Source organism: Chelonia mydas, chromosome 1, assembly GCF_015237465.2.
Source record: "Chelonia mydas isolate rCheMyd1 chromosome 1, rCheMyd1.pri.v2, whole genome shotgun sequence".
Classification (NCBI taxonomy): domain Eukaryota; kingdom Metazoa; phylum Chordata; order Testudines; family Cheloniidae; genus Chelonia; species Chelonia mydas.
The window spans coordinates 116,972,921-116,986,679 of NC_057849.1; the positions used below are offsets into that span (position 1 = coordinate 116,972,921).

Genomic DNA, 13,759 nt, shown 5'->3' on the forward strand with positions numbered 1-13,759 from the left:
GCCCAGGGTCAGGGCTTGCAGCCACCTGTCCCTGTCTGGATCGGGGCTCACAGCCTGGGGCAAGGGTTGGGGCTCGTAGCCCTGCACCTCCACACAGGGGTCGGGGCTCGCAGCCATGCATCGCGGTTGGGGCTCATAGCCCAGCGCAGGGGTCGGGGCTTGCAACTTGCAGCCGTGCGCTGGGGTCGGGCCTCGCAACCCCCCACATACCCAGGGTCGTGACCCCCAGTTTGAGAACCAATGTTGTAGACGAGACAGAAAACCATTTTTGCTTTACTGTATTATATCCAAATTTGTGTTATAACGGATCGCGTTATATCGGGGTAGAGGTGTATATAAATGTGTCAGTAAAATAGTGTCATGCAGACTGTGGCTAAATATAGATATAAATACTAAGTGGGTGAATAAAGCTATATCTGTGGTGTCCAACCTTTTGTATGGGAGGGCTGAGCATATTATTTCAAAAACACCAGTGGGCCACAATCAGTACATAGGGGCAGATTCTCTCTACTGTTCCATCTCCTGGGTGCTGCCTGTGTGGAAAATACATGCAGGTCCAATACTAGGGATTCCACCAGCATGCAGGTTTCATGAGGACAGGAACGGGGAGTAACTAGACCATGTTGTGTTCTGACTATCCCCAGCTGGTTTATGGTCTGTAAGGGACTGCTGCCAGCTGCCGTAAGTTAAAACAGCCTCTGGACTGCTCTAACTTGGACTGGCGTGAAGAATCAAGGAGCTGTAACTGATTGTTTGTTCTCATCTTCTCCACTCTTGGGCTTCCCGGGTGACTGTAGGCAGTGCTCCCCTTGTCTTCAGTCGACCCAAATGATCTCCAATCTTGCTTGTCCTGGGGCTTCCACAGCCCAGCAAGAAAGCGGACAATGGAGCAGTCAGAGCTACGCTCCTTCCTCTGTGACGCAACAGGCAGCCAGCAGAGATGTCCTTGCAACCATAATTCCACTTTTTCTGCATATGTATTGACAGTCTTTCATTACGTGAATAACCCTGGGAATCAGGGGAGGTCTATAGGTACTCATATGGGGACAGATCCTTGGCTCTGCCAAGGAAGGGGCTGGCTTTACATGTCACTCCAACATAAAGTAGAGTAGTCGGAGGACAGGAAGGGGGAATAGCTAGATATCTGCTGGCTCACAACAGTCCATAGAGACACTCTGGCAGCCAGGAATCACTAGAGAGAGCATAGGGTGCTGGGCCAAGTCCCCTATATTGAGCCTGGTAAGAAGAGTAGCATGGGAGCCTCTATTGTAGTGCTATATTCTCTGAGGACTTCCCCATGCTAGGAAATCCTCAACCGGCCCTTTAAACCACGTTAAACTATGTGTTGCATGGAATTATATGAGATTAGCACTTTATTGTAACAGAGAGCAGAATTTGGCCCAGCCCCGGAGCACCCACGGAGTTGGCGCCTACGAGTACATCAATTCATCTAGATATTTATCTAGTTTTACAACAGACTACATAAAAAGCACTAGCCAAGTCAGTACAAACTAAAATTTCACACAGACGATGACTTTATACTGCTCTATATACTATACACTGAAATGTGAGTACAGTATGTATTTACATTCCAGTTGATTTATTTTATAATTATAGGGTAAAAAAGAGAAAGTAAGCAATTTATCAGTAACAGTATGCTGTGACACTTTTGTATTTTTATGTCTGATTTTGTAAATAAGTAGGTTTTAAGTAAGGTGAAACTTTGTGTGTGCAAGACAAATCAGACTCCTGAAAGGGGTGCAGTAGTCTGGAAAGGCAGAGAAAAGCCAAGGGTAAGCTGGCCACTCAGACACCTTAACTTCCACTGGGGCTGGCTGACAGTGCCTGGAAGAGCTGTAATTTGCCTCTGATCTCTGACTTTCCCCTAGTACTGAGCTTAGTTCGGCAGGGCTTCAGAGTCTAGCCTAGTATTTGATCACCTACACGGTAACCCACGAAGGGCAAAGGGGATCTCTCGCTGAGAGGAGCCCCTCCCCAAATCTTCACCCTGCAGAGCTGCTCATCAATAAACATGTAAAAGAAAAGTATCGGGGTAGCCGTGTTAGTCTGTATCCACAAAAACAACAAGGAGTCCGGTGGCACCTTAAAGACTAAGAGATTTATTTGGATATAAGCTTTTGTGGGTAAAAAACCTTCAGATGCATGGAATGAAAATTATCTGAAGACGTGGGGTAATTTTCACTCCATGCATCTGAAGAAGTGGTTTTTTACCCACGAAACCTTATGCCCAAATAAATCTGTTAGTCTTTGAGGTGCCACCAGACTCCTTGTTGTTTATAAAAAGAACAGGAGGACTTGTGGCACCTTAGAGAGTAACCAATTTATTTGAGCATAAGCTTTCGTGAGCTACAGCTCACTTCATGCCACTGCATGCATCCGATGAAGTGAGCTGTTGCTCACGAAAGCTTATGCTCAAATAAATTGGTTAGTCTCTAAGGTGCCACAAGTCCCCCTTTTCTTTTTGCGAATACAGACTAACACGGCTGCTACTCTGAAACTTGTTTATGTAAAAGAAAAATTCATCAAGAGTATGAAAAAATGTTTACCTGCTTTAGTGATGCCAAAGTTTAACTCCCCGCCAGCTTCCCCACTCCCTGCTGTGCAATGGGGCAGAATCCCCCCCCGATTAACCACACACCCGGGATGGTCGAGCTGGGGCGCGGGGGAGCCATGCACACCCGGTTCAGAGCCTTTTCTTAGAGCGGGTGAAGGCAGGTTCCTCACACGCCCGGGAATCACCCAAGGCGCTGAGGGCGGACCCGTGCCAGTAGGCCGGGGGAGCGCTGGGTGCACCCCAGCTTCGCTGCCGCCCGGCAGGGTGCACAGGGCGCTCGGTGCAGGGAGCAGGCTCCACCTGCGGAGCCGCAGCGCACGTGGGCTCCGGCGCCCTGGCTGGCTAGAGTCACTCGGCGCAGTCATTGCCTCCCCCCCACCATTCCTGCCTGTCATTTGGCTGCGGCGCTCCTCATGCTTGCAGAGCCGCCCTCTCCCCCCTAGAGGGCGCCGCTGGCTCCCCTTCCCCGCCCGCGCAGCCAACGAGCGTGGGAGAGAGCGGCAGATAAGCAGGACCGGGCGGCACGAGCTTTTTTTTTTTTTTTTTTTTGGCCCGCTTTCCAGACGGTCACGTGCCTAGGAGTCCTCTCGGCGGTGGCGGCTGCGCTGCACGCGACTTCTCAGGGGCGCGCGCCGCTAGGGGGAGCCCTGCGTGGCCGGCGCGAGGCTTGTTGACCGAGCGTCGGTTGGTGGCGCGAGACTCTCTCGCGCCGTGTGTGACGCGTTCACAGGAAGAAGGGGGTGGGCGGGAGGAGCTGGGGACACCGAGAGGCGCGGGCTGGGGCTGTCTGAGAGGAGAGGAGCGGAGCGGAGCGAAGCGGGCGGGAGGGAGGGGGAGCGCGATGTGAAGCCCCTACACGGCCCGGCCGGGCAGGCGCCGCCGCCTGGGAATGTGCGTCTGGCAGACGCGGCGACAGGTGAGCCGCGGGGCGGCTGAGCGAGCGGGCCCCTTCCCCGCGCGGTGCATTCCGGCCCCATGAGCTCCCAGCGCGTGGAGAGGCGGCCGGGCCCGCGGCCTGCCCCCAACTGCCAGTGACTCCGGCGCGGCCCGCGCGCGCGCGCCCGCAGCAGCTGCAGGAGGCGGGTGCGGGGCCGCGTAACCGCCCCGCAGTTGCCCGCGCGGGGAGGGGTCGGCGGGGGAGGGGCGCGCGAGCTGCAACTTGGTCGGGCGTGCTGCCGCTGTTAAACCTGCCTGTCTGGGTCACGCAGACCCCCCACCTTGCACCCGTCCGTGTCACATGGGGCCTCTGCCTCAGACACAACACTGGCCAGGGCAGAGCCGGAGTGGCGCAGCCCGGCTAGCTCCCGGATCCCAGCACAGGGGCAGTGCGGGGAGGAGGAGAAGAGCCCGTGGCATGGGCTAGCCCCCCCCTGTTCCGCAGCACCCACGCGTCCGGGCCCCGAGCGAGAGCAGCGTGCTCCTGTCTGCGGCTTCCCAGCCTGCCCGTCCCGGCGATGAGCCTGTGTAAGTGTGGCATAGCTGAAAGGAAGGGGTCTGCCTGTGGGAATGCAGGCTCGCAGTGTGTCCGTACGCGCTCAGTGTGTTTCCTGACGCCACTCTCCCCCGCTCACCGTGCTGCCTTGTTTTGCTACCGCCTTAGCAGTGACTCGACCCAGGATAGTAAGCAACAGCTGATGAGAAAAAATGCGCATTGTTACTCTTAAATGGGGGGGGGGATTTGTGGAAGCTAAGAGTGGTCAGTGCTGAGCGTCTAGGTTTGTTGACATAAATCGGACACTGCAAAATTTCATCGTTTTTAGTGTGTTGCTGCGCATGTCTAAAATACTACCAAATAATGAAAGATAAAAGATTCCTTGGGTGTGTTTGTAGATAAGATAGTGATGTTTGTTCTTGAAGCACTTTTTCCTTCCTTTTTACTTTGTGTGTCGATTTAAGAGCCAGGTCTAATGTGAAAATTCAGTTGCATAGTACAAAAAAGCAGGAGACTATTGATAGTAGTTATGCTGTCCAAAATGTGTAGAAAAATAAGCTCCTGTAGACGTGGTTTAATTACCAGTAGCTGCCAGAGGTCATAGTTAACATAGAACTATTCCAGAGACTAGTCTATTAAGAGTCAAGATAATTAACATACAAATCCAAAATCTCTGCAGACCTCTTCCTTTGCTATCTTGTCTCAAGTGTGTTGTTAGTGGCCCCACATCACACTGGTCTTTTGTTCCATCCCTTTCTTTCACTGGCTTATTTGACTGAATCTCTTAACTTGTTAGTGAATAATTCCTCCCTGTCAAACTGGAGGTCATTGGTAGGGCAGCATTAGGAAACAAACTCCTTATAGTACCTGCCTTGTTCTTGGCTTGTGAATAATTAAAGATTCTTAACTACTTTGCACATGTATGTTTTTAAGCTGTAAGAATTCAGGTAACAAAAAATGGTTTATTTAGAGCCCTTGTAGTAAAATGTCTGTCTTCTTGCGGATAGAACATTTGTCTTCAATGTTGTTCAATAGATCACTATTCCCTGCATTATTGGTCAAATATAGTAGTGATTAGGGCTTTCTGGATGGTCTATTTAATTTTTCCTTCCCACTGACCAATGAAATATAGGTATATTATGGGGCATAACACTGTGTCTCTGGGCACTGGGCTTCAGGCTATCTTGCTGCTGACTCCCTTGACCTAGAAGGTACTGGTCTAGAGAAGTGTCATGTCAGATTTTTCATCTGGCTACTGTTTCAGCTACTCTAAGGAACAAATATTAAGAGTTAGGCCAATAAGTATAAAAATAGGATTTGCAGCAGGTAGAGAAACTTAGTTACCACAGTAACACCCCCCCCCCCCCCAAAAAAAAAAAAAAAAAAAAAAACTAAATTCACTTGTCCTCGGCAATTAGTGAAAGATAAATGTGCTTGATCCCACCATACATTTTCCCAATTTAATCTTTGTTGAATAGTAATAATTTTACGAAGGAGAATATTTTTCCCTCTTTGAATTAGATATTTGCAAAAAAAAAATTTAATGACAGATATATTTTCCTTTTTGAGAGCTCCTGACTCCTATTAGCAGTAGTTTTGGGTAGTAGATGTGTAGGGAGGGAACTAAATCTCATAATACTGAAATTTTTCCATTAACGGAATACTATTGGGACCAGTCGGGTGGTAGTTCTGTGCTCTCCAGGCAGAGCAGCAGAATAAGAGGAAAGGGAGCAGAAAAAATGAGAACTGCCATGGAATTGTTCAGGGCTGTGAGGGAGAGCAACTTGAATGGAGAAGGCAAGAGGGCAAAGAAATGGCCTGAGCACCATGCAAGGAAGATGACTTTTGTGGGACCCTATGTAAATACATTATATGAGTTGCTCTAGCGTTTTCAGTGAAAAAAAATTATGTAGCACTTCATGTACATCGTTGTGCCTGTCTTCTCCATTTTGGAAAGCAGACAATATTGCAATTGAAAATACTAATATTGTCAGGAATGGAGGATTCTTGTTATGTGCTGCCAGCTATGTTTAAGGATGGTGCATTGGCAATCATGGGGTAGAAACCCAAAATAATAGTGTATGGGCCTGGGGGAGAACTGGTCTTTCCACTTGCCAGCTTCTTCAGGAGCAGGGAATGTACAAGGTAGCTTTAAATTCCATGGGTTGTGGAGCGCATCCACTATAGGCCTCTGTTCTCAAAACTGACTGAAGAGTGTCACTGCTTTGGAGTTGCACATTGTGGCTATTTGATCGTGGTATATCAGTTGGATGAGCTTCACTCTTTCTGATACAATTGACTCGCTGAGGCAATCCACAGTCACATTGTGGATCACTGCAAAATTTGACTCTGAGGAGGCTAAAAAATGGTGACTTGTGAAACTTAGGGCTTGTCTGCACTTACAGCTGCATTGCTACCTATCCTGATGGAAAAGCTTCTCCTGTTGGGTGTAGGTACGCCACCTCCTCATCAGGTGGTAACTTTGTCCAGAAGCGCTGAGCAATGTAGTTATATCGAAATAAGTTTGTACTGTAGACCAGTGCTTGCTTGTTATTCTAAAGTTTTGAGTCTCCCACTTGGTAGTTTATGTATGCCACAGTCCTGAGACTGTAAACCAGACTGCTTCTCTATAAGAAAAGAGAGCTGACTGCACTACTTGGGTTTTTGGGTCTTTGTATGCTCACCATGTCCCCTAACCATTGATATCTGGTCAAATCACAACTCCAGGGGTACTTCCTTATCTGGCTTGTCTGAATTCAGCTACGTTCTTGATTTATGGAGGATAGGAGATTACAGTAATCCTGGCAATGTGGAAACTAATAGCAGATGAAAAAATACTGCATCAGGCACATATTCAAGCATGACCATTTTAGCAGAAACATAGAGAGACTGCCTTGGATCCCAGAATTTGATGGATCCTGTGAGCACATGCACGCATCCCTCAAGCTTCTACCCAACCTGGGATTGAGGGTATAAACAGCACCACTGCTCCATAATGGTCCCCAGTTCCTTTTCTTGCATTTCAGCGAAAGCAAAAACTTTCCTTTTTAACTTTTTTTTTTTTTTGGTCTTACTGCAACTTGTATTATTAATGATTTTGTTGCGGGGCACAGGAAAGGGAGTTAATTTAGAGCTTTGGATTATATTCTAGTTGCTGTCAGTGTTGGATCCAGTTTAGAAGAAGATGAACTTTCTCTAAAAATGTTTTTCTTGCACTCACAATTTTCCTTCCTCAAGTGGTCATGAACAGTGACTTCACTTGGCTATGATCTGTGAGTTGTGCGTTTCTCTTTCCCATTGAGCACAGAAAGATGATCTCTTTTAATGAAAGAGGCTGTCAAATACAGTTTCAAGAAAGTCCCCTTTTAAAGGGGACTGTCCAAGTACTAATGTGGCTCAGAAAATCATAATGCCAAAGCTGCAGTGGCTTTACAGACTGAAAGGGTTTGCACAAAAGAAAGGTCATTCCATATATCCTCTTCTAAAGAGCACCAGAGACTCTGGGATTTGGGAAGGGTGCAACTGACTTCTTCCTCATGGCTCTGTACCAGGAGGGAGAGCTCTGCTAGCATTTGGGCATGTGGATTGGCCCATGAGGTCAGTTTCCCTAGAGCCTGGGAGTCCTGCCAAGAAAAGGGCTTCCTCAGATCTGGGCCACTTAGTACTATCTCTGCACATCGACTCTGTGGAATTCATTTGCCTGAACCCTTAAAAATTGAACTCTTAGGACCCTATTGGATGGGTTGGCAGAAGAGGTGGACTGTCCTTTGCACTGAACCCAGAGATACCAAAACTGTTATTCCATCTTAGAAGACTTTGGGAAGAATAAGATACACAGATGGCAGCATGCCTCATAGCTCCAGATGATTGCAAGGTCCTCCTTAAAGATGCTCTGCAAAGATGGATGGTCATTTTGTGCCATTTGGGTGTGATGCATGTTTGTTTGTTTCTGCTGTATTATGTAAAAAGTGGTGTGTAAGATTTGTTTTATCTGTTCGTGTTTTACATTATAAATTTGAGTCACAGTGGTTTTCTTGGACTGGACAGGACGGACAGATAAAACATTAGTAAACATTGAGAGCAGAAGTAAACATGAGTAAATATTGAGAGTAAACATTGAGAGCAGAAGCCATTTTTATTCAGACTATTTAAGGAGATGCTGTTGAGTTGCATTTCTGGAATTGTCCAATTTAAAAACTGTTTCTAATAAAGCAGACTTTAAATATTATAAGAATGGCAATATTGGGCCAGACCAATGATCCATCTAGCTCAGTATCCTGTCTTCTTACAGTAGCCAGTGCCAGACGATTCAAAGAGAATGAACAGAACAAGGCAATTATTATGTGATCCCTCCCTTATCATCTAGTCTCAGCTTCTGGCAGTCAGAGGCTTAGGGACACCCAGAGCATGGGGTTGCATTCCTGACCATTAGGGATGTAAATATCCATTTTAAAAGTTATCCATTTAAACAATTAAAATTATATATTTTAAACAGTTAACCAATTAAAGAGAAGGGCAAGAGTCGGCTGGTCGGCCGGGGCTGGGAGCTAACGGTTAGGGTTGGGTAATGGGTAAGACTAATGCTTACCGGTTAACTGTTTAACCATTTAGTATTTTACATCCCTACTGACCATTTTGTCTAATACCCACTGATGGACCTATCCTTGAACTTATCTAATTCTTTTTTTGAACCCAGTTATGCTTTTGGCCTTCGCACGATCCCCTAACAACGAGTTCCTGTTGTGCAAAGTAGTACAGTAAACCCTTGTCATATTGGTGCCCTTTTTCTATGTTGCTCCTAAGCAGCTGTTGCTATTATGGGGAGTGTCATCTGACCAAAGGCCTATGAAGAGTTAAGAGCATTTTGGAAGGGGTGGGTCAGCCATGTTGTGGGAGGGAATTGAGGAGTATGGGGTAGGGGAACCCCAGATTTGGCAGGGGAGCCCCCCAGTCGGAAGAATGGCTGAGCAAGCCCGGCTGCCACCAGGCTGAGGATACTCTTGTTGGCAGCTTCATGCTCCACCCTGGTGAGGGAGGGAAGGGTGGCTGGGGAGGGCACCCTGTGCAGCCTGCAAGGTGGGGGTGGCTCCTAGCATGGACAGCAGAGTTGGGAGTGGGGAAGGAGACAGGTAAGTGCCCTGGGGAGCGAGGTTCCCCGACCACCCACTGCAAAACGGCACAGCCACACCCCGCCACTGGCAACCGAGATGGAGGTGACAGGTCAGTGTTGGGAGGGGGGTCCTGATACTCCCCACTGCAAAATAGCAAACACAACCCAGCCTATTGCCGCTTGCAAGCCAGATGCTGAGGAAGGGAGGAGGAAACCTTTGAGCTGCACCTCTGCTGCTCCCCTGACCCCAGCTTCTCCCCACCCTGAAAATCTCTTCCAGACCCTCTCCTCAAACTCCTTGCTATACATGCTCTCAGGCAGAGCAAGTAGATGGGGCCTTGTGCATGGTGCTGAAGGTCCAGGTCAGGAGGGGAATGGAGATAGAGTATGCAATTTGGGGGTACCCTATATGCCCCCCCCCACCGCAGTCTGCACCCCTGGAGGTGATGTCACAATGTCACAAATGTTGCTGTTATGTGGTGACTATGTTGCTGTTACCAAGTGGACAATACACAGTAGGGACAGTGTTCCCAGGTGAAAAGTTGCTCTTACAACGTGTTGATGCAAACAAATGTCTACTGTACTTCTTTGTATTTGTTTTAAACCTGCTGTCTGTTAATTTCATTGGGTGACCACTGGTTCTTGTGTCATGTGAAAGGGTAAATAATTCCTTATTCACTTTCTCTACACCATTCATGATTTTATAGACCTGTATTATATCCACCCATCCCTCTTTGTCATTTCTTTTTCTAAGTTGAACAGTCCCAGTCTTTTTAACCTCTTCTCACGTGGAAGCTGTTCCATACCCCATGTCGTTTTTGTTGCCCTTCTCTGTACTTTTCCAATTTTAATAGATATTTTTTGAGATGAGGTGACTAGAACTGCACATAGTATTCAAGGTGTGGGCATACCATGGATTTATGTAATGATATTGTGATATTTTTTGTCATCATATCTACCCTTTCCTAATGTTTCCCAGCATTCTGTTGGCTTTTTTGACTGCTGTTGTACATTGAGTAGATGTTTTCCAAGAACTATCCACGATGACTCTGAAATCTTTCTTGAGTGGCGACAGCTAACTTACACACATCATTTTGTATGTATAGTTGGCATTATTTTTCCAATGTACATTTTTTTGCACTTATCGATATTGAATTTCATCTGCCATTGTTGCCCAGTCACATAGTTTTGTAAGATCCCTTTGTAACTCTTACCCATCTCACGGTTTACCCCTTTTTCCAGATCATGTATGAATATGCTAAACAGCACAAGACCCAGTACAGATCCTTGGGGGACCCTATTATTTACCCCTCTCCACTGTGAAAACTGGCCATTTATTCCTACTCTTTATTTCTTGTCTTTTAACCAGGTACTGATCCATCAGAGGACTTTCCCTCTTCTCCCATGGCTGTCTACTTTGCTTAAGAGCCTTTGGTGAGGGACCTTGTCAAAGGCTTTCTGAAAGTCCAAGTACACTATATCCATTCGATCACCCTTGTCCACATATTTGTTGACCCTCCTCCACGCAAATAATTGTAATAGATTGGTGAGGCATGATTTCCCTTTTCAAAAGCTGTGTTGACTCTTCCCCAACATATTGTGTTCATCTGTGTGTGTGATAATTCTGTTCTTTACTATAGTTTTAAACCAATTTGTCTGATACTGAACTTAGGCTTACTGGCCTGTAGTTGCCTGGATCGCCTTTTAAAAATAGGTGTTATATTAGGTGTCTTCCACTTATATGGTACAGAGGCTGATTTAAACAATAGGTTGGATACCACAATTAGTAGTTTTGCAATATTATCTTAGAGTTCCTTCAGATGTAAGAGTGAATACCATCTGGTCCTGGTGACTTATTACTGTTTGATTTATCAGTTTGTTTCAAAAACCTCCTCTACTGACACCATGAAACTTCTTTTAAAAAATTAAGTGATTTTAAAGGTTTTTCTGATTTCTTGTAAAGGAGAAACTTAACTAGAGAGGAGAGCAGTGAAACTGGTCACACAAAATTTTGTTAAATGCCTACATTTAATAAACTGGGGCAAAAGTCCTCAAGCAAAACCAGGGCCATTTATTGTTATCTCTAATGTAAAAAGCAAGCAGAAACACAATAACCTCCCATGCTTTAAATACAACATGCACCATCTTTATATTTGGGCTTCCAGATCTGATGAGCTAAATTTAGGATCTTCAGCAATGTGTTCCCCATTTGAAAATAAGTTGTAGTGCACACTCCTTTTAATCTGTTGAATGACCAGCAGCTGTCAACTGTCATCATTTTAGAAAGGTTCTCTCATTTATATTTCTTTCTCATACAGGAGGGAGAAAGGATTCAGCCACACTGGCTTAAAACATTCCTCCCTTCTTCCCACAAAAAATGGCAGGAGCGAATCTACTTGCTTGGACCTGTCTGCCATCAAGAGAAGGCAAATCAGAAACTGTTTAAAAGTATGAATGGCTTGAGAAGAGGGTGTTGAAGGAGTGGGAGAAGAGAAATAGTATACATAAAAGTTATACTTGAAGATGGCACGCAGGAAAGCTGCAAGTCATGTGTTTTATCCAGGGGAAGGCTACTTTTAACTTGAGGCCTTCCTGCATCCATCTCCACAAAGCAAAGATGTGGCTGTGCTCTGGATGCTGTTTTAGGCGTCTGCTTCAAGGTAGACACCTTCAGACCTCTCCAGGCCAAGAATGATTGAGACTTGACTGTCATTTGGAGGCCTTGAGATCTGAGGAGCTCTGCTTTCTCCAAAGAGAATAAGGTGATGTCCCCAAGACAGAGACCACTGTATAACCTCAAGGAACTTGGTGCCTCTGAACATCACTTCAGTTGAATCTGGAAGAGAATATCAGACAGAAATAATTTCCATGTGCTGAGAGAAGGTCCTGAAACTAGTAAGTTAGGATGGGAACGCAACACTTCAAAGTAAGCATAGAGGCACACTGTACTGAGAAGGCAATAGTTCTGGCAAAGCTTTGAGGCCATCACATTGCTAAATCCCAAAATAATATGAATACATGAGGGAAATTATGAAGCTAATCAACCACAGTATGTTGAATTCTGTGCCTATGAATTGTGGCAGTGGCAAGCCATGTCCTTACCTGAAGGAGCTGCTGACTCTTCAGCTCAAAGACTAATCGAGCCAAGTAACTAAAAGTATTAAAAGGAATTGCTGGGAAGAGCCACTTGTGGGACTGGGAAACAAGGGGAATAGAGGAAAAAACAAAACTCTGTTGAAACTCAAGCTGATGTCCCAAGGAACAGAAGAAAGCTGCTGCTGGTTAAACAGCTACAGTTGTGATGAGCTCCGAAGCTGATTGTGACTAGCAATGATCAGAAACACTGTTCCTAGAGGGCAGTGAGACATTGCCAGTTGGTCTTAGAATGAGTCCGGCGTGCTTGTGTTTCGGAGGATGTAAGAGTTGGATGTAGTGCACAACAATAAAATTAGTATCTTGTCTAAACGTGGCCTGCACAACATTTGAGCAGCCTGTATTCACTGCTGCGCCATCTATTTTCAGCCTGACTCATGTTGACTTGAGCTGTTATGTATTCATCCCCACAATTCCTAAAGTTGCTTTTATTCTTTGTGTATCACAATCAGTTGTCCCAGATTCCAAATGTACTGTCATAATGTACAATGCTGATGCACACAGATACTTGTTCAACAACAGACCTGTGTATGGCTCCATCAGCAAATACAGTAATAAACCTAGCTTTCTGTATTCGTGTGAGACACTTGTGTAAGAGACTTTATAATTGCTTGCTGTGACAAATATGACAATTTCCTACAATATCTTTGGGAGGTATTACCGTATTAAGTGTATGTATCATTGTGAGCCAGGGATTTTATGTATTTCCATGAGGGGTTGGAGTGTGGCCACAGCCCTCCCGTAGCCAAGAACAGTGTGGGGTGATTAGGCAAAATCACTCAGGTTGCAACACCTTCTAGCTGGAGAGGCTCTTGTATACTAGTTCAGACTGGATTCTCCAGAGACCATCTGGTAAAGAGAGGCCTTTTAGATAATACATTGAGTTTAAACTGACTCAGGGTCGTCTTTTTGATCCAGCAAATGGACAGAACGTTCTGTCTAAGGGGGTGACCCCAAGTGCTTATGGAAGGCTTGGAGGGATTGACACCTACCATTTGGAGTTGGGGTGATGTCTGATAAGCTTTTTAGCATGTGCATTGGTTCTTTTATTGTTGTTAATATGTTTGGTCTGTAATCCTTTCATTTTAAGAATAAATGTGTGGTAACTCATAACTGTTTGCAGTTATGTTGTTCATAACTTTTTGAAGAGTTACAAAGCACAGAGGCTGGGCTGACTAAGTTTGGTTTGCTGGGAATAACACAGTGTAGGCAGGAAACTGCAACCACAGTTCAGAAGGGAGAGAGAGATTGGCCTCCTCCCAAGAGAGGTGACAGCTGAGAAACATAGAGTGGGTGCCCATGCTGGACATCGGGGGGGAGGGGGAGAATACAGGTGCAGTTGTCATGAACTGTGACACTTGTATCTCAAAATCTTTCACTTCTTAGGTGTTAACTTAGTTTGATCCAAGATTAAGGCCATTTTGGCCTGCAGATCGCAAACTGAAGACAATTTCAAAATCTCAGAAATTGAAATTATATTTAGCAACAC

General features: G+C 45.9%; 1 protein-coding gene across 8 annotated transcripts in view; it reads left to right on the forward strand.

Annotated features, from left to right (window-relative positions):
• Nucleotides 1–3,308: 3,308 nt before the first annotated feature.
• REV1 (REV1 DNA directed polymerase) overlaps nucleotides 3,309–13,759 on the forward strand; it is a 93,408-nt gene continuing 82,957 nt past the window's right edge. For 2 of the 8 annotated variants that reach the window (XM_043537065.1, XM_037898300.2), the window contains exon 1: nucleotides 3,337–3,491. The gene's annotated coding sequence lies outside the window, so the exon portion shown is untranslated. Of the gene's footprint in view, nucleotides 3,492–3,857; nucleotides 4,040–13,759 lie in introns of those variants that run through there. The other 6 variants (XM_043537103.1, XM_043537113.1, XM_043537080.1 and 3 more) reach the window with 5 other exon arrangements.